The sequence below is a fragment of the Schistocerca piceifrons genome, chromosome 1 (genome assembly GCF_021461385.2).
Source record: "Schistocerca piceifrons isolate TAMUIC-IGC-003096 chromosome 1, iqSchPice1.1, whole genome shotgun sequence".
NCBI lineage: Eukaryota > Metazoa > Arthropoda > Insecta > Orthoptera > Acrididae > Schistocerca > Schistocerca piceifrons.
In genome coordinates this window covers 264,206,233-264,232,337 of record NC_060138.1, presented here as the reverse complement: position 1 = coordinate 264,232,337, position 26,105 = coordinate 264,206,233, and the positions used below count along the sequence as shown (strand labels likewise).

General features: G+C 39.1%; 1 long non-coding RNA gene across 7 annotated transcripts in view; it reads left to right on the top strand.

Annotated features, from left to right (window-relative positions):
• Nucleotides 1-10,003, top strand: part of LOC124789999 — a 34,373-nt gene extending 24,370 nt beyond the window's left edge. For all 7 annotated transcript variants that reach the window (XR_007016197.1, XR_007016201.1, XR_007016199.1 and 4 more), the window contains one exon: nucleotides 8,770-10,003. This is a non-coding gene — a long non-coding RNA (uncharacterized LOC124789999). The remainder of the gene's footprint in view (nucleotides 1-8,769) is intronic.
• The last annotated feature ends 16,102 nt before the right edge of the window (nucleotides 10,004-26,105 follow it).

Sequence of the window (26,105 nt, the reverse complement as noted above, 5' to 3'; positions counted from 1 at the left end):
TTATTTAACTTGGTGTATTTTTTTAAATCAACCGGAGGTTACTTTCTGAACGGCCCTCGTGTGTATATATAAACACAGATGATGTGACTTACCATACGAAAGTGCTGGCAGGTCAATAGAAACACAAACAGACACATACATACACACAAAATTCAAGCTTTCCCAACAAACTGTTGCCTCATCAGGAAAGAGGGAAGGAGAGGGAAAGACAAAAGGAAGTGGGTTTTAAGGGAGAGGGTAAGGAGTCATTCCAATCCCGGGAGCGGAAAGACTTGCCTTAGGGGGAAAAAAGGACGCAAGTCTTTCCGCTCCCGGGATTGGAATGACTCCTTACCCTCTCCCTTAAAACCCACTTCCTTTCGTCTTTCCCTCTCCTTCCCTCTTTCCTGATGAGGCAACAGTTTGTTGCGAAAGCTTCAATTTTGTGTGTGTGTATGTATGTCTGTGTCTGTCTGTGTTTCTATCGACCTGCCAGCGCTTTCGTATGGTAAGTCACATCATCTTTGTTTTTAAATATATTTTTCCCGCGTGGAATGTTTCCCTCTATTTTATATATATATAGCAACCAACGGTTGCTTCGTCAGGAAAGAGGGAAGGAGAGGGAAAGACGAAAGGATTTGGGTTTTAAGGGAGAGGGTAAGGAGTCATTCCAATTCCGGGGGCGGAAAGGCTTACCTTAGGGGGAAAAAAGGACGGGTATACACTCGCACACACACACATATCCATCCACACATATACAGACACAAGCAGACATATACAGAGGCAAAGAGTTCCTTTTCAATGTTGCCGCCAAAACACGTTAAAGGATGGAGAGATTCGGGAAAATTTCGAAAAAACGGCGTGTAAATGTATTAAAAAGAGTGGTTTTGTGGTGGCAGATTACGAAAATGAGGCTAACAATTGTCTGGCGAAGAAATAATGACGTTAAAACCTGTGGGAAGCGGCTAAAAATTATCAGTGATGTGGAAAAACGGAAATGGAAATAAAGCGAAAATTATCAGAACTAGACGAAATGGTTGTTTAATAGGTGAAAGGAACTGTTTGTGGACTAGAAACTGTGGATTTTATAGCAGCAGTAGTGTTGAAAGCGGAAAAAAAATTTTTGGTTATGGTTTGGAAGTGGGTGACGTATTATTGAGTATATATAGGCGGGATAAAATTGTATAGTAGATTATGGTAAAAAGGAGAAGGTGAATACAAAGCGAAACTACTGGCAAAAACAAAAAGAGAAAATAAGACGACAGAAAAGATTTCGAAATGCGACAGTGACAATAACAAACGTAATTGTTGGGTTCAAATTAATGATATGAATTAATAGAGGGAAACATTCCACATGGGAAAAATATATCTAAAAACAAAGATGATGTGACTTACCAAATGAAAGCGCTGGCACGTCGATACACACACAAACAAATACAAACATACACACAAAGTACTAGCTTTCGCAACCAACGGTTGCTTCGTCAGGAAAGAGGGAAGGAGAGGGAAAGACGAAAGGATCTGGGTTTTAAGGGAGAGGGTAAGGAGTCATTCCAATCTCGGAAGCGGGAAGACTTACCTTAGGGGGAAAAAAGGACGGGTATACACTCGCGCGCGCTCGCGCGCGCGCGCGCGCGCGCGCGCGCACACACACACACACACACACACACACACACACACACACACACAAACACAAGCAGACATATACAGAGGCAAAGAGTACTTTGCCTCTGTATATGTCTGCTTGTGTCTGTATATGTGTGGATGGATATGTGTGTGTGTGCGTGCGAGTGTATACCCGCGTCCTTTTTTCCCCCTAAGGTAAGTCTTTCCGCTCCCGGGATTGGAATGACTCCTTACCCTCTCCCTTAAAACCCAAATCCTTTCGTCTTTCCCTCTCCTTCCCTCTTTCCTGACGAAGCAACCGTTGGTTGCGAAAGCTAGTACTTTGTGTGTATGTTTGTGTTTGTTTGTGTGTCTATCGACGTGCCAGCGCTATCTTTGTTTTTTATATATATATATATATATATATATATATATATATATATATATATATAGAGAGAGAGAGAGAGAGAGAGAGAGAGAAGAGGCTGTGGATTGCTGTTTTATAAATTTTAAACTACGTGTGTGTATTCGTCATTCCCAGAAGAGGTTGGGCACCAGGTTGAGGAAGTTGAAACGAAGTTTGAGAGACAGGAAACTTTCTGATGGTAAAACCATAAGAGCAGGCTGACAGACAAAATGATTGATGAAGTACAGCAGTATTATGAGATATCCTTTAGAAATAATACTGAAGATTTGTTGAAAATGAAGCAGGCAGTATGGGCTACCTCTGACCTCCTGTACCTGTTTCATGGTGCAATTACTGCAATGCCCAGTACTCAAACAGTTCATACAGCCATAAACATTCCATCCCAGCAGCAGTGATGGATGTCAGAAAACCTATTTACAGAGACCTGGCAAATCCTGAATTACTGAAGAAGTGTCTGCATCGTCAAACTCAAAATCCCAATGAGTCATTCAATGATCTTACATGGACTTGCTTACCCAAATATGTTTTTGTTGGTATGAAGACACTAAAATGGGGGTCAGTGATGCTGTTATTGCTTTTAATAATGGCAATGTTGGTTGGGTGAAAGTGCTGCAGCGTATGAGAATCAATCCTGGAGCAAACTGTACAGAGAACTTGAACAGATGGACAAGGTTCGCATTGATAAAGCAGAATATGCAGCACAGCTGGCCACTAAGGAGTCCAGAAAGAAGAAAAGGTCAAGAGGATGATATACAGTATGGTACAGGGTGCTTCTGAGTGACTAAAAATAAAATTAAGCGTATATATTGAGTGAGTTACAGTCTTTTGAAACTTTAGTAGCCATTGCTGAAAATTTACATTTTCCATTGCGTTTTTCCTTAAATCTCAGAAACCACTTTGAGTAGAGTATTCAAATTTTCAGGGAGTAATAACGTACATATCCTGAGTCTACTGAACTAAAAGAAGAACATAATGTTTTGTATAATTAAAATTATTTAGGATAATGTACAAAAAAGTACACAAAACTTTAATCCTGTGATTAAAAAATTGTATTTCGGAAAGCAGTGGCTGAAATGCAATTGTGGGTCAGTAGACTCAAATCACACAGTTGAATGTCCTGTAAAAGTTTCCTGTCAATGGCTACTGTGGTTCTGAAATACAGTTAAGCCAAGTCACTAAATTTATCATTGTCAGGATAGGGCATTCAAACTCCCCTTAATCTAGTTTTCTTGGCCCGGTATTTTGTTCCAAACAACCGTCATCGAATCTATGATCAGGTTATTTTATCCATTCCTTTTTTGACATCTAAAGATAAGTCCTGCAGACAGTTTTTCTTCCGGTGTCATTTTACTGTAAAGAGAGAGCTTCCTTCTATTTGCTAGTGCATACAGCACTACCTTTACGCTGAACTTTTCATTCCCAGAACTTCCAATGGGAAAACTTTAACACCCTTCATAGTGACAATATTTGACAGCATATCAAAGTAACCTGGTCTCAGATTTTCATTGCCCATATGGCCTAACAAATAGTCCTGCTATTTTCTGTGATGGGTTATACAATGCCGACACTCAAGTAGTTTTTGTCAAAAACTGTCTGAAGTTGCTTCGCAAGAGTTGCTCTGCTTTGTGACATAAACCCCACCCTCATCATCTTCATGCAACACCCAGCTCTTGTTTTGATTTCCACGGTGAATGTGGTATGAAAATTCATATTTATTGCTCATGCCTTCATTTGGGTAATGTATTGAATTACCAGGAAGTTTTGATTGTCTTTCTTTTGTGTGAACAACATGCTGATCCAACTTCTGAAACATTGCTGCTTCGCTCCCCAGGAAGATTGGCACATAGAACTCACATTCTTTATTATTTATCTGTTGTTGTTGTTGTTGTTGTTGTTGTTGTTGTTGTTGTTGTTGTCGTCGTCGTCGTCGTCGTCGTCGTCGTCTTCAGTCCTGAGACTGGTTTGATGCAGCTCTCCATGCTACTCTATCCTGTGCAAGCTTCTTCATCTCCCAGTAACTACTGCAACCTACATCCTTCTGAATCGGCTTAGTGTATTCATCTCTTGGTCTCCCTCTACGATTTTTACCCTCCACGCTGCCCTCCAATGCTAAATTTGTGATCCCTTGATGCCCCAGAACATGTCCTACCAACTGGTCCCTTCTTCTTGTCAAGTTGTGCCACAAACTCCTCTTCTCCCCAATTCTATTCAATACCTCGTCATTAGTTATGTAATCTACCCATCTAATCTTCAGCATTCTTCTGTAACACCACATTTCGAAAGCTTCTATTCTCTTCTTGTCCAAACTATTTATCGTCCTTGTTTCACTTCCATACATGGCTACACTCCATACAAATACTTTCAGAAACAACTTCCTGACACTTGAATCTATACTCGATGTTAACAAATTTCTCTTCTTCAGAAACACTTTCCTTGCCATTGCCGGTCTAAATTTTATATCCTCTCTACTTCGACCATCATCAGTTATTTTGCTCCCCAAATAGCAAAACTCCTTTACTACTTGAAGCGTCCCATTTCCTAATCTAATTCCCTCTGCATCACCTGACTTAATTCGACTACATTCCATTATCCTCGTTTTGCTTTTTATGATGCTCATCTTATATCCTCCCTTCAAGACGCTGTCCATTCCGTTCAACTGCTCTTCCGAGTCCTTTGCTGTCTCTGACAGAATTACAATGTCATCGGCGAACCCAACGAGTTAAAATTTCATAGAGTGGCTATAGGTCCGCCATGTTTGAAGCAAATTGAAGTTCTGGCCGCCATGTTTTCTTTAGTCAAGGCATTCGTCTGCTGTGTCCCGCCCCCTTGTAACTGCGTTTGACTTACTTGAAATAGCCCATACTAGCTTTATTTTTTCTAAAACAAGCAATAGACAGCAGTGATTTCAGTGTACACTGACAGCAAAAAGGGATGTTTTTGTCGAAATATGGCTAAACTTTTCGATGTAGGTAACACTACAAGACAACTCAAATAAGTCTGTCCATCCACTATAACGTTACTTGTTGCCCATAAATTAATGCAATTAGAGCAGGTACCACCAGAATATTACGGTGAAACTTCTAAACATGCTGTGGTTAACTATTAGAAACAGTAACGGGCGCAGAAATGCGATATTTTTGTCGCTATTTCAAAGTAAACAGTCAAAGCCTCAAAAACCAGTACACTGTGAACGAGAATTTATTTGAAATATGTGTTGCAAGTAGTTAACACAAGCATAGTAATTCAATAACAAAGTCGAAGCGTTCTTGGGTGGGGTAATTTCACAAATTTTCGTAAGTAGCTGTACGCCTTGGCAGAATAAAAGTGTAGGGTCAGGGCAAATTTCCTTATTTGCTGAGAATAATGACATACTTTAGCACTGCACTGAAGTTCCAACAGCTCCTTCAACAAACCAACTACATGTTCACTGTTTAATATATCAGAAACTGAACTACATAGCCTTCTTCTCAAACCAGCAACTAAAGTCTGTAACTGCACTATTCTTCTTTTGTGTCGTACACTAAGTTGCTTCATTTGCTTTATCCGCTTCTTTAGTCGCACATTCTCTGCTTGTACTCTGTTATATTGTGTTTTCAACTTCTTAGGGCTTGGTAGACAGTAATTGTGGTCAGCAGAAACAGATGTGGGTCCGACAGGCACTGAAAGAATGTAGTTACATCATAAGTTTATAACAGAGTTACACCATAAGATTATAATAGAAAGTATGTAATTCAAAGTAATAAGAACATGGAGTAAAATTAAATTATTAACTTACTTTGTGCTGATGATGTCACTGTAATAGCACTATCTTGCAAATTGTCGAAAGATCGCTTTCTGGGTTGTGGTTGTAATACTTTATCTTGCTTTTGTAAATGTGGTGGAAAGTTAAAGATAGTAGGTACTGGTTTTGACAAAAGGCGTCTCTGGACATTTGTGTGGTACATATATTTCTCTTCAAAATGAGCTGAACAGAGGTAACTGGCTGTAGTAGGAAACCAGTTTTCTCGCTTCATATTTATAACCCATCTTTTTGTAATTTCCTCTTCTTTTTTTCTAAGAAAATCTGTAATCAACGATAAATAAATTACTTCCTGCATTTGTCTTAAGCATAATTACAGTTCCAATGCAAATGACTCTTTAATAAACATTAAAAAACGTGTGTCGTATTTCGGTACTAATATACTTACTTATAATATGAAATATTTGTTGTTTTATCGCTGCGATTTGTGCAGTTGAACGCTGAACACACTGCAGGCATGTTGACTTTATATTTTGTAACAAAAAAGTCAACTAGAAAAGTTAAATATTGCAGTAATATCACAACAGCTGACACACTTCAAACAAAAACAACAGTAACGCTTTCCTAATGTTTTGACTAAGGAGAACATGGCGGCCGAGTTAGCGTTGGTTGCCGCTAGGAGCGCTGTAACTAGTATCTCAGCCACTCTATGAAATTTTAACCCGTTGGGCGAACCTCAGTTTTTATTTCTTCTCCATGGATTTGAATACCTACTCCGAATTTTTCTTTTGTTTCCTTTACTGCTTGCTCAATATACAGATTGAATAACATCGGGGACAGGCTACAACCCTGTCTCACTCCCTTCCCAACCGCTGCTTCCCTTTCATGCCCCTCGACTCTTATAACTGCCATCTGGTTTCTGTACAAATTGTAAATAGCCTTTCGCTCCCTGTATTTCACCCCTGCCACCTTCAGAATTTGAAAGAGAGTATTCCAGTCAACATTGTCAAAAGCTTTCTCTAAGTCTACAAATGCTAGAAACGTAGGTTTGCCTTTCCTTAATCTTTCTTCTAAGATAAGTCGTAGGGTCAGTATTGCCTCACGTGTTCCAACATTTCTGCGGAATCCAAACTGATCTTCGCCGAGCTCGGATTCTACCAGTTTTTTCATTCGTCTGTAAAGAATTTGCGTTAGTATTTTGCAGCCGTGACTTATTAAACTGATTCATCTGATACCCATTCCGAATATTGTTTCTCTGACACCAAATTCTTTTTCTACTGCGTGTGTGGCCTCTGCTTCATAAATCACCATTACCTTCAAATTAGCATCATATTGTCTGCGAGAATCGTGAACCCATATATGTATGTCTCTCAACACAGTCACGGCTGTAATATGCATCAACTGTGACTGCTGCAATTTACAGTCCTTCTAGTGCTTGTTAGGCAAACTGAATGACAACAATGTATTTTCCTCTTTGCTCCCTACAGCTGAATGTGGAGAAATTGTATCACTTTGGATTAACGCTATAGCCAACCATAAAAGTAAAGTTCTGTAGAGCAGCTTCACCACTTGTAGATACACACATTACATTTATTGTGCCTCATTTAAAGTATTCTGTGTGACTATTATATTGTTAGTATTAAATTTTCTTCTGTGGAAATGTATACTATTTTTGTTTGTTCAGTTCCAAAGCGGTTCCCCCCCCCCCCCCCCCCCCCCCCCTCCCGCAAACCAATGATCAATATGGAATAAAGTATTGTCTTATAGGCAGGTAGATACAGTATTCTGTAGCTCCATCAAATTATCTAGGTAATCTAAAATATGCTTCACTAGGTGATCAGGTATGTTAAATCCCAGTGGAAGCTGTGTCAGACACTTCTGAATGGCAGTTTCAGTCAATACTTCAAGATGCCTGTCACATTGTGCAACTAGTATTTACAAAAACTTTTTATATTATCTCTTCTTTCCCAATAATATAATCCATTCAAAAATTGATTGGTTCTTACCTGTTTGACCTTGGATTACAAAGTACCAAGATGATTTTTGTGCGGCTCCTCATGTTTTCCTCAGTTCACTATTTCTCTCCAAAAGCTTTATAGAAAATTTAATTTTCTGCATTTCGTTGCAGTTGCCTTTACAATATTGAATAAAACTGCTGGATGGTGTTTTCTTTTCTCATAAAAATATTTCACCAATAGGTTGGTCCACAAAACATCACAGAGGTTATGCCTTTCTAAAACCAACTTCTGGCAGATTCATAAGTATTATTTGCCAGTTACAGGTAGGTTTCAGGTTCAGTTTTATTTGATTTACTTGTATTCTATTCCACATCATCAGCACAGTTAAATACATCACCCACTTGGGTGTTCGTACTACTACTGGCTCATGCTGTGTGACAATCTAAATTTGATTGTAAGTTTCAAGAGCTCTGATTTTAGTTAGTGGTGTGTTGACGTAATATGAGTTCATCAACTTTTAAACTTCTGTTCATTGCCAAATTGTACAGAAAGTAGTTCCTTTCTCACAACATCAATAGCAGATGTCAAAGTTACAACTACGCTGTTCTGTTCGCGAACTTTACCAAATATTTGCTACAGTGCCATCTTTTTCACAAATTTATTTAAAACTTGTCTCTGCAGCTACTAAAAATGGGTATTTATTTTACCATATACATTTCGTTCAATTCATTTTGGTTTGCTTTTACATCTAAAATAGTTTTTGAAAATGCTTGTTATAGCATTTAGCATTGGAGTGACTAGATGGGCATTTTACAATAGTATACATGACTGTCTTACTTTTATTAATACGTTGGTTCAATTTGTAATGTTCATTTCTTAATGCATTTATAAACCGAGTAACTTCTGAAAGTGCTTGCCATGATGAAAATAGTGGGACACAATATGACAGATGATGATTCCATGTTAGTAGAACTGAGCAAGTGCTTTAAAATTTATAGAATAATGGTTATTATACAAAGCTGCTCTTAGGTGACTTCTAATCACAGTTCACCTTGTTCCAGGTTACTGATGTGCCCTAATCATCAGTATGTAATTGCACAAACGTTTATGAAGATTCTATCAAGAAAAGAGCCTGAAGTGAATGTGCAAAATGACCATGGAAAAATATATGGTCCAATCACATTAACGTGACCACTGCCTATGTTTAGCATCAATGTGCAAGAACCACTCAGATGACAGGTGGCAGCACTAGCAGAGGAGGGTATACAAAGCATGTCAGAGGCACGCAGAAAACGGTGCAGTCATTTTCATAATGTGAAAACGGAGCAATGTATCTGACATCCAAAGAGGCATGATAATTGACTTTCTGTCCGAGGATGGAAGCATTTCTGAAAAGGCTAAGTTCGTAAACTGTTTGCAAGTCACTGCTGTTAATGTATACCGGCACTGTAAATATGGTGCTCCACGGGCCTTAAATGGCAGGGGTGAATGACAGTTTCGGGGCTGTGTGTGGACAAATAGGTGTGCAAGTATTGAGCAACTGACTGCCCAGATGAACTGAGGCAAGCTAACACTGCATTATCAATGAATTTTCAGTGAATGTTGCTGCGTATGAACCTCTGTAGCAGGTGTCTCATACATGCTGACTGCTATTCATTGGGATGAAGGCTGAAATTTGCACTACAGTACCAGAACTGGACGTGCACTGATTGGTGCCAGGTGGTTTTTTCAGATGAATTGCGTTTTGTGCTCCATTGGACAGATGGCTGTTGGTGTGAACAGCACGACACTAGAGTTGGCAAGGCTCCACATCTGTATCAAGAGCTTTCAGAACCTCATTGACCGTCTTTCTGCATGTCTCTCAGCAATCCTCACTACAGAAGGTGGTTATTTAGACTTTTGACTTGTGGTCACATTGATGTAACTGGACTTTGAATATTTGACATTTATCTACGAGGGTTGTTTTTTAAGTAAGGGCCGTTCGCGCGTATAGTCCCATAGTTCGCGCGGACGTCGCAACAAGCCACCGCACCACTTGCCAGCATCCTTCCTGTTCACACTGATGCAAGTTGCAGCTCTGTAGCTGACGTGTACGCATCGCTGTGCTACTTTATAATGTTTACGATTATTGAATCGCCCGCCGCGTGTGCGATACGGTCAGTGATATGTTTTTCGACCGCGAGAAGCCTATCAGCTGCAGAAATTCATCATCAGTTAACAGAAGTTTGTCTTGAATGCAATGAGTGAAGGTAAAGTGCGTCAATGGGTTAGAGAGTTAAAAATGGCCGTCAAAACCTCCATGACGAAGAACGCTCAGGCCGGCCCTCTGTGATCACTGATGATTTGGTGGCTGCAGTCGAAACAAAGATTCGTGAGGACAGAAGATTCACAATTTCCACTCTTTCTGTGGAATTTCCACAAGTTTCAAGATCGGTTTTGTACAAAATTGTGTCTGAAAACATAAACTTTAAGAAACTGTGTTCTCGGTGGGTACCCAGACTCCTCACAGAGGACCACAAAGGAAGAGATTTGTCACTTCATTGGACTTTTTGATTCGTTACGAGGAAGAAGGGGATGACATGTTGAGTCAAATTGTCACTGGAGATGAAACATGGGTATCCCATATCACTCCCGAAAGCAAGCGACAATCGATGGAATGGCGACACACAACCTCACCTGTCAAGGTCAAAGCCAAACGACGCTGTCAAAGCGCAAGATTATGGCAACTGTGTTCTGGAACCGGCGCGGTGTTTTGCTAGTGGACTTTATATATGCCACGAGGAACGACAATCAACTCAGATGCCTACTGTGCAATTCTAAAGAAGCTCCGCAGAGCAATTCAAAACAAAAGGCGCGGCATGCTGACAAAAGGAGTTTTGCTCCTGCACGATAACGCTAGGCCTCACACCTCTCAAAAGACTCGGGATTTGATTGATTCTTTTGGCTGGGAAGTTTTGGCCCATGCACCATACAGCCCCGACCTTGCTCCTAGCAATTTTCACCTTTTCCGGTACCTGAAACACCATCTTTGCGGGCAGCGCTTCAATGACGACGATGAAGTGAAAGCGGCCGTGAACTCTTGGCTGTCGGAACAGGCGGCCGAATTCTTTGAAGAGGGAAGTAAAAACTTAGTTGTACGGTATGACAAGTGCTTAAATAAACAAGGCAATTATGTAGAAAAATAGGTAAAAGTGTATATAATCAGAAAATAAGTTTTTTACAAAAGTATTTGTATTTTTTTAAAAAATAAAAACGGCCCTTACTTAAAAAACAACCCTCGTATTTAAATACTGATGGAGGAAAACACAGGGTCGAGAAAAATATATATTCTTATATTTTGTGTACACTGCCACTTAAATTTACAAACCATAATAAATATTTCATGTGTTTGTTTTATTTTTATGTACAATTTAGTGTCAACCTATTTTTCTACATGTGTGTACCTGTCCCAGTAAACTAAGTTAATTATTCAACAGTAAAATTTTATTGGATTCTGACACTTAACAAACTGACAGAAAAATAAAAAAGGAAATCAACACCAAGAAGGCATAAACGAAAGTTGGTAGGCATGTTTCTACATCTGAAAGATTTCCTGATGGAATGCCCTTTTTTAACCACTTACGTTGTCAGTTGCGTTTGTCATCTGAGTTATCAGCAGTTTCAGCAAATGACGTATGGGCTCCTGACCATGTTTTTTTTATCCGCCTTTCCAATGTGGCAAAGGCCATTTAATTGTTTAGTTCATGACCTCCGTTTATGGCGTATTTTATAGACCTCTTTTTTTAGCTGTCTTCTCTTCAATCAGTTGCGATTAACGTGTAGTCGTTATTAACTCCTCTCCTGTCTTCATGTTCTATGGTTCTGATGTGAGTGCATATGATCCTAGTTGTTTTTGTGTCCTAAAACAGACGCAAACAAACATCTGAATGACGACGTCCATTCAAATGTAGTGCCAGGGGCACAAGTGTGGTGCTGGTAGTGCCACTGTAAGATTGCAGTTCAGGTTGGCTTTAAATTCATGCAGTAACAGTTTTGAGCATTTGTTACCTTTCAAATTGGATGTGGTGAGTTGATGTTAGTCAAGAATACCTTTAAAGCATCAAAGATGCCATTATCAACACTTCACTGAGTTTGATATGGTTGTGTAACAAGCCTACGAGAAGGCAGAATGTCCCTTCTGCGACATTGCTGAAAGACTCAGCAGGAGCATAGCCACTGTACATGATTGCTAGCAGCTGTAGTCACAAGATCATATGGTCGCAAGAAGACCCAGATCATAACAGTCATGTGGCACAACCGGGGGGAAGACAACCATGAATGAATGGCATATGGGTCTGCTGTATCGTACTGCTTCTGCAGCAGCAAATGGAGGAGCAGTGACACAACGAATTGTTACAAATCGGTTAGTTCAAGGACAGCTCCAAACCAGAAGTCCTGTAGTGTGCATTTTGCTGACACCAAACCATCATCATTTGTGACTTCAGTGGTGTTAAGTGAGAGCTCATTGGAGAGTGAGGTGGAGGTCTGTTGTGTTTTCTGATGAAAACTGATTCTGCCTCAATGCCAGAGATGGTTTGTATTGGTTAGAAGTCGTGCAGATAAGGGCTGCAACCTGACCTTTATTGTGTGCTAGACACACACAACCTACAGCTGGAGCTCTGCTGTGTGGTGCAATTTCGTATGACAGCAGGAGCACTCTCACAGTTATCCCATGGAACCTGACTAAATTTGCATGTCAGTCTGGTGATTTGACCTGGTGTTCTGCGATTCGTGATTAGAATTCCAGGGGGTGTTTGCCAATGTTATAATGCTACTCCACATACCGCTGTTGTAAACCCAACATGCTCTACAGTGTGTGTACCTGTTGCCTTGGCCTGCTTGGTCAGCATGTGTGTCTCCAATGTAGCACATATTGGTCATCATCAGATGACAACTCCTGCGTCATCCACACACAGCATTAATCATTCTTGTATTGACCAACCAAGTGCAACAGGCATGGACCTCCATACCACAGGTGACATTTGGCACCTATACAACCCATTGCATACCCATTTGCGTGCTTGCGTTTAGCATTCAGTGCACCAGCGTCTCACATTTAAGCGAACTGGGGATTTTGCAATGTTAATAACTCTGATATGTAACGTAGACAAATGTGTTCCCAAAATTTCGTTACTCCACATTAATTACTTTTTGGTGGTGTGATTATGTTCAGTCAGTGTATATAAGCACAGCAGAGGTTAATGGGAAATGATTCTAGTGATGATACAGGCTACAAAGAGTAATTCCACTGACAAAAATGACTTTTGACAGTCGGTGCCTGTGAATGAGGAATTTGAAAACAGCAAAAGTGGTTTCACTGTTAGTTACTATCATTAGCATCTGTGGAAAGTGGTTGAACAGTGAGACAAGTAAGCGACAAGGTGTTGGATGTCCACCTCATCACAGGATATGCAGGTCGGAGGTTTGCTCACTCTGTAAAATAAGGTTTGTTGCATTCTGAAGTACATCTGATGTCGGCATGAAGCGGATGCCGGCACAAATTTTTCAGGGCACACCATTCAACACACATTGTTCAAAATGAGCACTGCAGCAGATGACACCTGTGTGTTCCCATATGACCCAATGACATTGTTAACTAAGATTGCAGTGAGCACGGAATCATTGAGAGTGCAATGGAAACGTGTCCCCTGGTCAGATCACTCGGGTTTCTTGCTGCAGTAGATCAGTGATCTTGTGTGGATACGCCATCGCCCTATGGGCACAGGCTGGATGGAGCACCGTCGTGCTATGGAGGACATTTACTTGGCTTCCATCGGATCTGTAGAGGTCCCCATAGTGACTGGCTTGTGTGAATACAATTCCATACCACCTAAATGCAAGAATTTTTAGCATATTGCAGCCCCGTCAGCAACTGTGATAGACTAATATTTTGAAGAATCGGCCTTAGTTGCATAAATTTTGTGGTCTTTACCAGGTTTCGGTTAAATTAATCTAGCCTTCTTCAGAAGCATAAAATTACTATAACATGGCAGAGTAAGGCGCAGTCAACATTAAAATTAAAACCTATTTTACTGTGGTACCATGTTGAATTAAACCTACTTAACTGAAGTCCAGCCCCACCCAAGTAGTTGAGATTTGGTGACATTCACCTCGAGTGCCTGATCATTGAAGTATTTTGTTACTTCTGTTACATCACTAGTAGGAAGAGATTCTAGCTCATTAGATTCACTCCCATAAAAGAAGATTGACGTGTCATATGCATAGCTTACGATATGGGAGTTAATGGGTTGTGCAATGTCGTTAATATATAAGGAAGAGAGAGGGTCCAAGGATTGAGCCCTATGGTACACCTTGTAATACAGGTTCACTGGTGGACTGGGAGTTCATGATTTTATTATCTAGTTTGCATGACAATTTAGTGCTTTGCTTATGATTCAGCAGGTATGTGGTTAGAAGATTCATGCCTTGATCCCCAATACCATAAGATTTTAGCTTTTTAAGAAGTACCCTATGGTATACAGTATCAAATGCTCGTGTCAGATCCAAAAATATACCTGCAGTCTGCATCTTCTGGTCCATCAGACAGTAAACTTCATGGATGAACTGTGGTTGTACTTACCGTATTTACTCAAATCTAAGCCGCGCTTTTTTTCTGGTTTTTGTAATCCAAAAAACTGCCTGTGGCTTAGAATTGAGTGCAAAGCAAGCAGAAGTTCTGAAAAATGTTGGTAAGTCCAGCCACAACTAACTTCTGCTGTCGAATATATGTAGCACTACACAGACATGCTTTGCAGGCACAAAGATAAATACTGGTGGCAAAACTTTTGCATCAGTAAATAAATTGAAAGGAAAGGTAGAAAAATGTAGTAATTATGCCATGTATTCTTTTGTTTTTGCTGCTATCTCATTTAAATCCTGTCTGCCCAATAAAATACGAAAGTAGAGTGAGACAGTTACAATAATGCATTTTCAGCTTAGAATGATGTAAACACCTATAACAAAGAGAATGGCACTTACCAGATCAAAGCACAATAAGCAATCGATTCAATGTTACAATGGACCAACTTCGTTTCGATTTGGAGGTGTGGTCTAAAACTTTTCTCTCCACTTGAATTTTGAGTCTCAAATTTCAGGTGCAGCTTAGATCCGGGAACATTTTTTTCCTTGATTTAGAGTCTCATTTTTCAGGTGCGGCTTGGATTCCAGTAAATATGGTAGTTCTGAAGCCATGCTGTGAATCTACAAGCAGTTTTTGTGAAAAAAGGCACTTAGCTGAGAAAGGATATGCTTTCGAATATCTTACTAAAAGTGGGAATTAATGATATTGGTCTATAGCTGGAGACATCTTCCTTATGCCCCTTTTTATACACTGGTTTCATTACACTCATATTTAGAATTGTTGGATACAAGTTTTCTCTAATGCTGCAGTTAATCAGGTGAGTAAGAGGTTTAGAGATTTATTTTAAGCACACTTTAGTAATAGCACTGGATACGCCATCCCATCCAGATGAAATTTTTTTCTTTAGCATTTATATTGCCCTGCGAACGTCCTGCTCATTCACTTCCACAAATTCAAATTCGGTACACTGGGTGAGATGGCATCGGGTCTCTACCTGTGAACCTATAATATGGGTTGATTGTTCACCAGAAATGTAGTAGTTATTAAAAATATTACATATAGTACCTGGGTTTTTTTTATAGTGTTACCATCATGTCTTATGCTGAGTGGTTCCATGTTCATCTTGTTGGGACCTTCTCAGTATTTGTCAATCAGCTTCCAAGATGCTTTGCTTATGTTGTCAGACCTTTCTATTGTTTTGCTGTTAATCTGCTTCCTTAGGTTAACAATTTCAGTTTTAAAAGTTTGCTTGGCCCTATTGTATTTTTCCTTGAAAACCTGCAGAGTAGTAGCTTTAATAAAGCTGGTATAGATCATGTACTTGTTGCCTGAGCCTGATCAGATTTGTTAGGAGTTTTAGTCTAGGATTACTTCCATTTTGACAGTGTTTAACTACCTTCTGGATTTCTCTGACTGAACAACTATATTCTTAATGATGCAGTAGGGTTGAGTAGAATTCATTCCATTTCTCATCCGACCCTTTGACCTTTTACACAGAATCCCATTTCTCATTCGCTAGTCAGCATTAATATTTGAGGTATTCAGCATTTGTTAGTGCAGCACAAGTTTTGTTATTTTAGACACAACTGAATTTTTGTATCCTATCACCTGACAGAAGTGGTCAGTATAAAGAAAATCTAAGTTACTGTAATGTACCTTATCTATAACATCTTTGTTGATTATAGCATTATCTATTCTAGTGGAACATGTCTGTCACTCTGGTGTCAGAGTTCACAATATTTACAAGATTGTATGAGGTCAGTACATCACTGAGTTTCAAGTTTAGTATACTACTTCAGTTTGCATCTACAGGGTTATTACAAATGATTGAAGCGATTTCACAGCTCTACAATAACTTTATTATTTGAGATATTTTCACAATGCTTTGCACACACATACAAAAACTCAAAAAGTTTTTTTTAGGCATTCACAAATGTTCGATATGTGCCCCTTTAGTGATTCGACAGACATCAAGCCGATAATCAAGTTCCTCCCACACTCGGCGCAGCATGTCCCTATCAATGAGTTCGAAAGCATCATTGATGCGAGCTCGCAGTTCTGGCACGTTTCTTGGTAGAGGAGGTTTAAACACTGAATCTTTCACATAACCCCACAGAAAGAAATCGCATGGGGTTAAGTCGGGAGAGCGTGGAGGCCATGACATGAATTGCTGATCATGATCTCCACCACGACCGATCCATTGGTTTTCCAATCTCCTGTTTAAGAAATGCCGAACATCATGATGGAAGTGCGTTGGAGCACCATTCTGTTGAAAGATGAAGTTGGCGCTGTCGGTCTCCAGTTGTGGCATGAGCCAATTTTCCAACATGTCCAGGTACACGTGTCCTGTAAGGTTTTTTTCGCAGAAGAAAAAGGGGCTGTAAACTTTAAACCGTGAGATTGCACAAAACACGTTAACTTTTGGTGAATTGCGAATTTGCTGCACAAATGCGTGAGGATTCTCTACTGCCCAGATTCGCACATTGTGTCTGTCCACTTCACCATTAAGAAAAACTGTTGCTTCATCACTGAAAACAAGTTTCGCACTGAACGCATCCTCTTCCATGAGCTGTTGCAACCGCACCGAAAATTCAATGGGTTTGACTTTGTCATCGAGTGTCAGGGCTTGTAGCAATTGTAAACGGTAAGGCTTCTGCTTTAGCCTTTTCCGTAAGATTTTCCAAACCGTAGGCTGTGGAACATTTAGCTCCCTGCTTGCTTTATTCGTCGACTTCCGCGGGCTACGCGTGAAACTTGCCCGCACGCGTTCAACCGTTTCTTCGCTCACTGCAGGCCGACCCAATGATTTCACCTTACAGAGGCATTCAGAAGCTTTAAACTGCGCATACCATCACTGAATGGAGTTAGCAGTTGGTGGATCTTTGTTGAACTTCGTCCTGAAGTGTCATTGCACTGTTATGACTGACTGATGTGAGTGCATTTCAAACACGACATACGCTTTCTCGGCTCCTGTCGCCATTTTGTCTCACTGCGCTCTGGCGGCAGAAACCAGAAGTGCGGCTTCAGCCGAACAAAACTTTGAGTTTTTCTACGTATCTGTAGTGTGTCGTGACCATATGTCAATGAATAGAGCTACAGTCAATTTATGAAATCGCTTCAATCATTTGTAATAGCCCTGTATATTAAAGTCACCTAATATAGTAAGGTCATTAGAACCGGCCTGACCAACAACACTACTAAGTTTATGGATAAACAGCATTACGTCAGCATTTGGTGGCCTATATACTCCAATCAGTTTTATGCTTTGGTAACTTAAGATCATTACTGGAGTAGAATACCTGTTATTTCAATTGATCCTTCTTTGGTGTGGTGTTCAAGAAACTAAATTTTTTTAGCTTCTATATCCTTATTAACATAAACTGCCACACCACCAACTTTATGGTTTTGCCTACAATAACAGTTTGCCAGTATGTAACCTTCTAATCTATAACATATTATTTCACTGCATTTTAGTCCATGTTCCATTATTACTAGTACATGTGGCAAGTGTGCCTCTATGAATATTTGTAGAATATCTAGTTTGTTTCTGAGATTTGCACATTTAAGTGCATTAACTTTAAGGGTGTTATCCCTTCTTGTTTATTTACCATCTTGCACGAATAAAAATTGTTTTTATTTACACTTTTTACGACATTTTGCATACACTGATTTTTTTTAGAACTGACCTGCAATGACTGATCACTTATTTCACAGCCTGGCTTTTCTTTGTGCGAATGGGACTCAGTCATATCCGACTGAGCCTGCCAATCCTAGCCCTCACCAACATAGTCCTGCAAAACCATATCATTCAGGCCCAAACGACCTTACAGTAACTATTCTTAATCTGTAAAATTCTCTTGCGATGCAATCTCAAATTCCTGGATCCCATATCACACACTGAAACTCTCGCCCTCTAGATACTAGAGCAACATGCACACCACCACCTCAAAAAAACTCTCCACCCTGTTCACTTCCTGCTCCCACTGTCGACTACCAGTATCCACCACCTCTGCAACAAGCTCCAAACTTCCCCCACATCCTCTCATAGCTGACAAACCCTCACAGACCTACATTTATGCTACCCTCATACCGAGAACCTAAACAGACCCAAAACACAGTTGTAAACCGTTCCTCCAAAAGCTTTAGCCAAACAGAAGTATCAGTCCTATACAAAGGCCTCACCTGTCCACCCCTAAATTCACTTATGCAGAACTTGGTAAGACCATCTTCTGGTCGCTACAGTGGAAACTTTCTTGCCCTCAATCCCGCCAGTCAGACTCAACCAAAGACCACTGTTTAACCCTGCTTACTCAGTTCACTCCTTCATCAAACCATGATTCACCCCAAATAACCCTGTTAACTTTTCAGGCTTTCTTAACGTCGAACCTTGTCTCACCATCAATTCCCATGTCCCTCAACATGCAAACTAACCTCACATCAGCAGGAAGCACTGCAAACTACCACTTAAAAACTGATCCTAACCTTATAATCCTACCTGCTGACAAAGTCTCCACCACTGCCTGGCAAAAGGACTCCCACAGCTGTCAGATTTGTCATCCTACAAACCCTGTCATAGTGATCCCAATCCTGAAATCCTTAGGCTCATCCCAGAACCCCTCCCCGGAGTACATCTCTCTCCTCACCCCTACCACTCCTTGCACTCCTTCCTTCTACATGTTTCCTAAAGTCCACGAACCCTACCACCCAGGAAATCCCATTGTGGCTGGTTATTGTGCCCCCACTCAGTGAATCTCTGCTCTTGTAGGTCTATTACTCACAACCTACCCTCCTCTATAGAAGATAAAATTTCTCCCAACTCTCCACAGTTCCTGTTCCTTTATCACATGGTACCCTGCTCATCACTATTGATGACAGCTCCCTTTACACTAATATCTCTGACGCCCACAGCTTCACAACTATTGAACACTACCTTTTCCAATGCCCAATTGATTCCAAACCTACAACCTCCCTCCTAGCCGCCACAACTATATCCTCACCTACAATTACTTCTCCTTTGAAGGCATCACCTACAAACAAATCCAAGGTATGGCTGTGTGCACCTGCATGACACCATCCTATGTCAACGTATTCTTGGGCGATCTAGAGGAATCCTTCCTAAACACCCAGAATCTCAAACCCATTACCTGGTTCTGATTCATTGATGACATCCTTGTTATCTGAATCAAGGGTGAGGACACCCTATTCACTTTCTTGTACAATCTCAACACCTTTCCCCCCATTCACTTCGCCTGGTCCTACTCAACCCAACAAGAGACTTACCTCGATGTTGACCTCCACTTAAAAGATGGCTACCTAAGTACCTCCATCTGTATCAAACCTAGCAATACCTCCATTCAACAGCTGCCACCCATTCAATACAAAGAAGTCCCTTCCATACATTCTAGCCACCTGTGGCTGTCGCATCTGTAGTGACAAATGGTCCCTCCTAAAATACAGCGAGGGTTTCACTGAGGCCTTCACAGACTGTAATTACCCTCCCAATGTTGTGCAAAAACGGATCTCCCATGCCTGATCTCTCCAGTCACCTACCACCTCCTAAAGTTGCACCATCTGGTCACAGAGGAGCATTCTCCTCTTGACTCAGTAGTACATAGGAGTCGAACACCTGAATCACATTCTTCACCATGGTTTAGACCAGTGATTCCCAAACTTTTCCCATTGTGACCCAGTATATAAATATGTATACTTTACAACTACACTCACTGTGCAGTAGTTACTAGTAATATAAAAATTATATATAATATAAAACCGAATTTAGTATTGTATGAAAAAAATGCTTTGCTGAGTAATAAGTTTCAAAATGAAAAAACAATACTTAGGCCCACAAGAACTTTATTTCATGCAAATTAAATGGTGAACTTAATGAGATCTGTGGTATTGCTTAGTCTTGGTGTTATCTGGATTGAAGCTTGTTAGTTTTAGTTGTAAATTGTTTTCTACGCGAAGTCTCCCTCCCTCTTTTTTTTAAGCTAGAAAAAGCACTTACACATAAGTACTTGTGAATCCTGTTAGTTCCTTCAAAGCTATATTTGTAAGCATTCACTACTCTCCCTTTAATTTGATTCAAAATGGGATTAGGCTTAATTCTTGAAATAAAATTTTCAAAGAATCACACAATAGCTCTATCAGGGCATCTTCCACAGATGCGTGACAGTTTTAACTTTTAATGGCACTGTCATGGCAGAAAGTGTAAGCTGCGAGTGTGTTAGCTCTACAAATATAAACGTAAATTGAACGAAAAACGTACGACATACGCAAAACTCACTGAATACTGCAATCGTATATGCTTTGTGCGTGATATTATAATTCAAGTGTCCGGAAATTCGGTCTAGAAATAGTGAACTACTGGTATGTATATGAAGTCAAATGAAATGTGATGTGCGCAATATTCCACCACACGGAAATACAGCCGTTGAAATTGAAAATATACCATGTAAAAAATGTGTAACAGATATTGAACATTTAAAAGAGTATCATAAGTATGTAAGCAGCGATTAACACTTTAAAGAATGATTTAACGAAACTTCGAAATGAAAATACCGAACTGTTAGGTTATCTGAAATCGAGTGCCCCAGTCAGAACAAAGCCGACAAAAACTGTAAATAGTGAGAAAGAAAAGCAGCATGAATGGATCAGAAGCAAAAATACTACAGCGATTGACTCAAGTGCTTGTGTTATGAAGTACCCTGACAAAACCAACAGCATTAATATAAATGAAAACTGTAAAAAAAGCAATGGACCAGTGCCCCAAAAAATGATACACAGTGATAACGAGAGAGAAAGTATTAATTCTTTCTGACAGTCATGGTCATCACTGTGCAAAAATTATGATCAGTTCTCAAAATCAAAAACACTACGTCTCTTCTGTAATAAAACCTAACACACAGTTAAAGGACTTGGTTTGTAACATAGACGGGAAGACAAAATAATATACGAAAAATAAGTGTCATCATTCTAGGTGGGACAAATGACATCCTAAAGAAATTTCAGGGATTCAAATGTGCCTTAACAGATTCTCTTCGTAAGACAATCCACACAAAAGTTATCTTGTGCACAATTCCGTACAGATACGATGTACCAAAACTGAACAACAGAATCTGTGCCGCATACGAATTCTCGATGAGGACTGCAAAAAATTATGAGCATGTAATGGTAATGGACGTCAATACATTCCTCAGTAGAAGTGATTATACAAAGCATGGACTTCACTTGCGAATGGAAGGCAAAGAGAAATTATGTAGACATTTACAGCTAGCAGTAGGTGCTGGAAATACCGGATCTAACATACATACAATGTGAAGACCTTTCAGCAAATATGACAGTGAAAACCCAAGAAAAATCAGAACAGAAACGGACTTATCCAACTCGATAGTTATGAAAGATAAACGAGGAGGCGCAAAAAAGAACTGTACTACACCTTCATCACTCAAAGAAGACACAACGAAGCAAAACGACCATCGACTAAACCAGGCTGTGATACCCGCAAAAGCATCTTAAAAAAAAAAAAAGGGGGGGGGGGCAGCAGAACCAAGTTCCACAACCAAAGATATTCAAGGTACAACAAGAAGAACTGGGCACTGGAAACCAGAAGCAGTACCTACAGGAGACCCACTAAGGAGATTAGCAGATCCAGTCTCAAAAGTATCACCAAGGACATCTAATTTTACATGTATCAGTGAACACAAACAATCAGCTACTATCACCCCAGCAACAGGAGGAAGTTTAGCAATTCCAGTGAGAAGAAATATAAGGTGACCATGTCATCTACAAGATTTTTTATTCCCAAAAAGCCTCAAGACCAAATTAGGATAAGTAGTGCACCTATCAGCACCGCCTTCAGTGGCAGCCCTTGCAGCAAGAACAGAAACCACCTCAACATCGGCCACACAAGTAAAATGGCCAGAGAGATGGAGAACTGCCCCTTTTCACCATTGGGACATTTTCTTATGACCAGTGGAAAAATCCAACTCGCGCTTCTAGACGAGAATGAAGATTTCCCACACAATTTAAATTCAGGAATAAAGGTAAGTGGTCAACCAAGTACAATCAGAACAAACCTAAAATCTCACCATGTCACTCTTCTTCATCAGAATATACAGTCACTTAGGAATAAAGTAAGAGAGCTTGATATCTTGCTATCAAGTAAACTCAGATATGTTAATATACTGTGCTTAACTGAACACTGGCTGAAAGAAAATGAGTTAAAGACACTGAAAATAACAGGTAATCTGTTACCAAGAAATCAGTTTACAAGTGGAGGGAATTGCATATACGTAAAGAAAGATATTGAATTCAATAACTTACACAATGTTGAATCCTTAAACAATGAGAAAGATTTTGAAATATCAGGCATAGAAATTCCAGCATTCAAGTTAATAGTAATATGTTTATATGGATCTCCAGATACCCACCTAAAAAAATTCAACACTCGGCTTGATACTTTGCTAAATAAAGTAGTAACAAATCGGAAAACAGTTCTTATATGTGGAGACCTAAATGTAGACTTTAATAAGCGAAGCAATTCAAAATCTGAGCTGATGAACATATTAACAGCCAATAATTTGGAGATTACAATCCACTCCCCTACACGTGAAATGAATCATTCTAGTACTGCCATAGACCAAATAATAATTAGCTCCAAAACAAAATATAAATCATTTGTAATTAAAGCTGGACTGGCAGACCATCATGCACAGGCTTTTGTGTAAACACTAATCCATCCTATAATTATATGAGGAAGACTGCACGGGCAGAACTTTCAGTAATACTGCAGTACAAACATTCCAGAATTACCTCCACCAAGAATCATGGGAGATAGTGTATAGTACAGAAAATATTTCTGATAAGTTTCAGTCATTCATGAATATTTTTAAATATTATTTTGATCTTGCTAGTGGTATAAGGAAATCTTGTGCTAGAAAACGGTACCTTCACAATATTGCAAGAAGCTACAACACAACTCAGGAGTTTGATAGTTACTTTAAAAGATATAAATCTATCTTCAATAAAATAATAAAGGATGCAAAGAAACGAGACAGTGACAAATACATAGATGATGCTTCAAACAGAACCAAAGCAATTGGCAAGTAGTAAAGAAAGAAACCAAATCTCACAAAAATAGAGTTTATAATATAGTATTAAGTGCTGGCTTGGAAAACATTAATAACCCACAGGAAGTAGCTAATATGTTTAATAACTATTTTATAAATGTAACAGAGAAACTACTAAAACAGACTTCTAATAGAAAATAGCATACAGAAACAGGGAAAAAATTCTCAAGCAGATCAATGTTTCTGTATCCAACAAATGTAGAAGTAGTACAGGTTACAGTAAAAAGTCTCAAGGTGAAACACTCTGCAGGTGTAGATGATATACCTGATTTCATTATAGAGAAGTGTGGGGACTTGATTACTGAGCCCTTAATGCACCTATGTAACCTATCTTTTGCTACAGGAACTTCTCCTTCATGTTTGAAAATAGCAAAAGTAAAGCCATTATACAAGAAAGGAAACAAAGATGATATTTCCAACTACAGACCACTGGAACTTCTGTCTGTTTTCTCAAAAATATTAGAACGGCTTTTCAATAAGTGGCTAACAGACTTCTTAGAGGATAATGGCATTCTGTCAGAATCTCAACATGGATTTAGAGCAAACTGCTCAACCGAATCAGCAGTTCACTCCTTTCTATTAGAGGCACTGATAGCATTAGACAACAAAAAACTTACCATGGGCATATTTTTAGATTTTTCAAAGGCATATGACACCATAAATGATGACAAATTGCTACACAAGCTAGAAAATCTTGGCATTAGGAGAACAGCTAACAACTGGCTCAGCTCTTATATTAAGAACAGGGAACAATATGTGGAAATAGATCAAGAAAGGGACAATGCCATTAGGAAATATAATTAAAGCTACTGACTGTTAAATATGGAGTGCCACAAGGATCAGTAATGGGTCCTGTTCTGTTCTTACTCTATGGCCTATGTAAATGACCTAAACATAAGCAATGACAGCAGTAAAATATTTCAATTTGCTGATGATGCGAGTGTTCTCATTACAGGAAACTCAGAATGAACTCTTGTAAAAAATGTAAAAGAAGCCACTGACTGGCTAACATGTTACTTTGATGACAATGACTTAATAATAAACACTGAAAAAACTGTAGATATGGATATACACACAGCACAAACAAAAAAGCTGATATCACCCAATCTAGAGCTATATGGACAGACAATTGCCAAAACAGCCTGTACCAAATTTTTTGGACTTCATCTACAAGACAACTTGAAGTGGAAAGCACATATTGAGCAAATGAACAAAAAATTAAGTACTTCTTGTTTTGTTTTACATATATTAAAAAATTGTACCAGCTACAACACCCTTCAGTGTGTATATTATGCAGTTGTACACTCTCACCTCCAGTATGGGATTATGTTCTGGGGAAATTCTGGAGATGCCATCAAAACATTCAAAATTAAAAAAAATATATATATAAGAGTAATGGAAGGGGTAGATAATTGCAAATCATGTAGATCATTGTTTCAAAAAAGTATGATTCTGCCACTTCCTTGCATATATATACTTGAAAATATAATGTATTTAAAGCAAAACTTACATACAAAAAGACCACTCATCACTCAAAATCACACAATACACAGCTATGATACAAGACAAAAATTGGATGTACTTGTTCAAAGCGCCAACACAAAGTTATTTCAAAACGGCCTTATCCATCCTAGTATCAAACTATTCAATGCTTTACCAGATACCATTAAACACATACAAAACATTGGTCACCTCAAATCTAAACTGAAGTCATACTTGGTTGATCACTGCTTTTACACTCTGTGTTAATCCAATGTAGTCTCATTCAGAAGAACATTTGTATTTTATATCTCTGTATGTAGCGTAACAACATTTATTAAGTATTCGTCATTAATTGATGTAATAATGTGTGTTATTATGTACAAAAGTATATTATATGTAAAACTGTTAATATTAACATAAAAATCCAAATATCTCATGCACATTGTGCAGCTGTAGATGAAAATGGATTAATAAATCAATCAATAAATCAAACTATTCAAATGGTTTTCTTATCCATAACAGTTCATCAGGAATTTCTGGAAAGTAATATCTAAAACAAGAAATCGATATTAAGTAGCACTCTTTCACTATGTGGGGACCATTTTGAAACTGGAGGTGGTTGAATGTAATTGTTACCTTTCTATACTGGGTGAAAAACAATAACATGAAAATTATATTATTTGATTCCATATCTTCAAAGAAATCATTGAGGAGTGGGAATGCATCAAGACAGCTCTCTTTCACTTTACTGGATCACCTTCCAATTTTTTTAATAGTTGTTTCTATTTTGTCTTGAACATAGAACTTGTGGACATCCTTCACTTGCAGCGATAAATTGACGCTATTAAGAGCACTGATTATGTCACCGAAATATGAAATATGAATTAGCCAGTTTTCGTCATTTAAAATGTCCAAGAAACTGCCCACAGATTTTACATGTGCTCCAACAGGAATATTCACAGCTCATCTCGAAGCTCAAATAATCTTGATAGCACTTTTCCTCGTGACAACCAGCGTACTTCACAGTGCAGGAGAAGTGTTTTGTGCTCACTGCCCATCTCATCACAAAGTGTGGCAAATAATCTAGAATTTTTAGGTCTATATTTAATGAAATTCATAATTTTCACTGTGTCTTTAATGATTTTCTTTAGGCTTTCAGATAGAC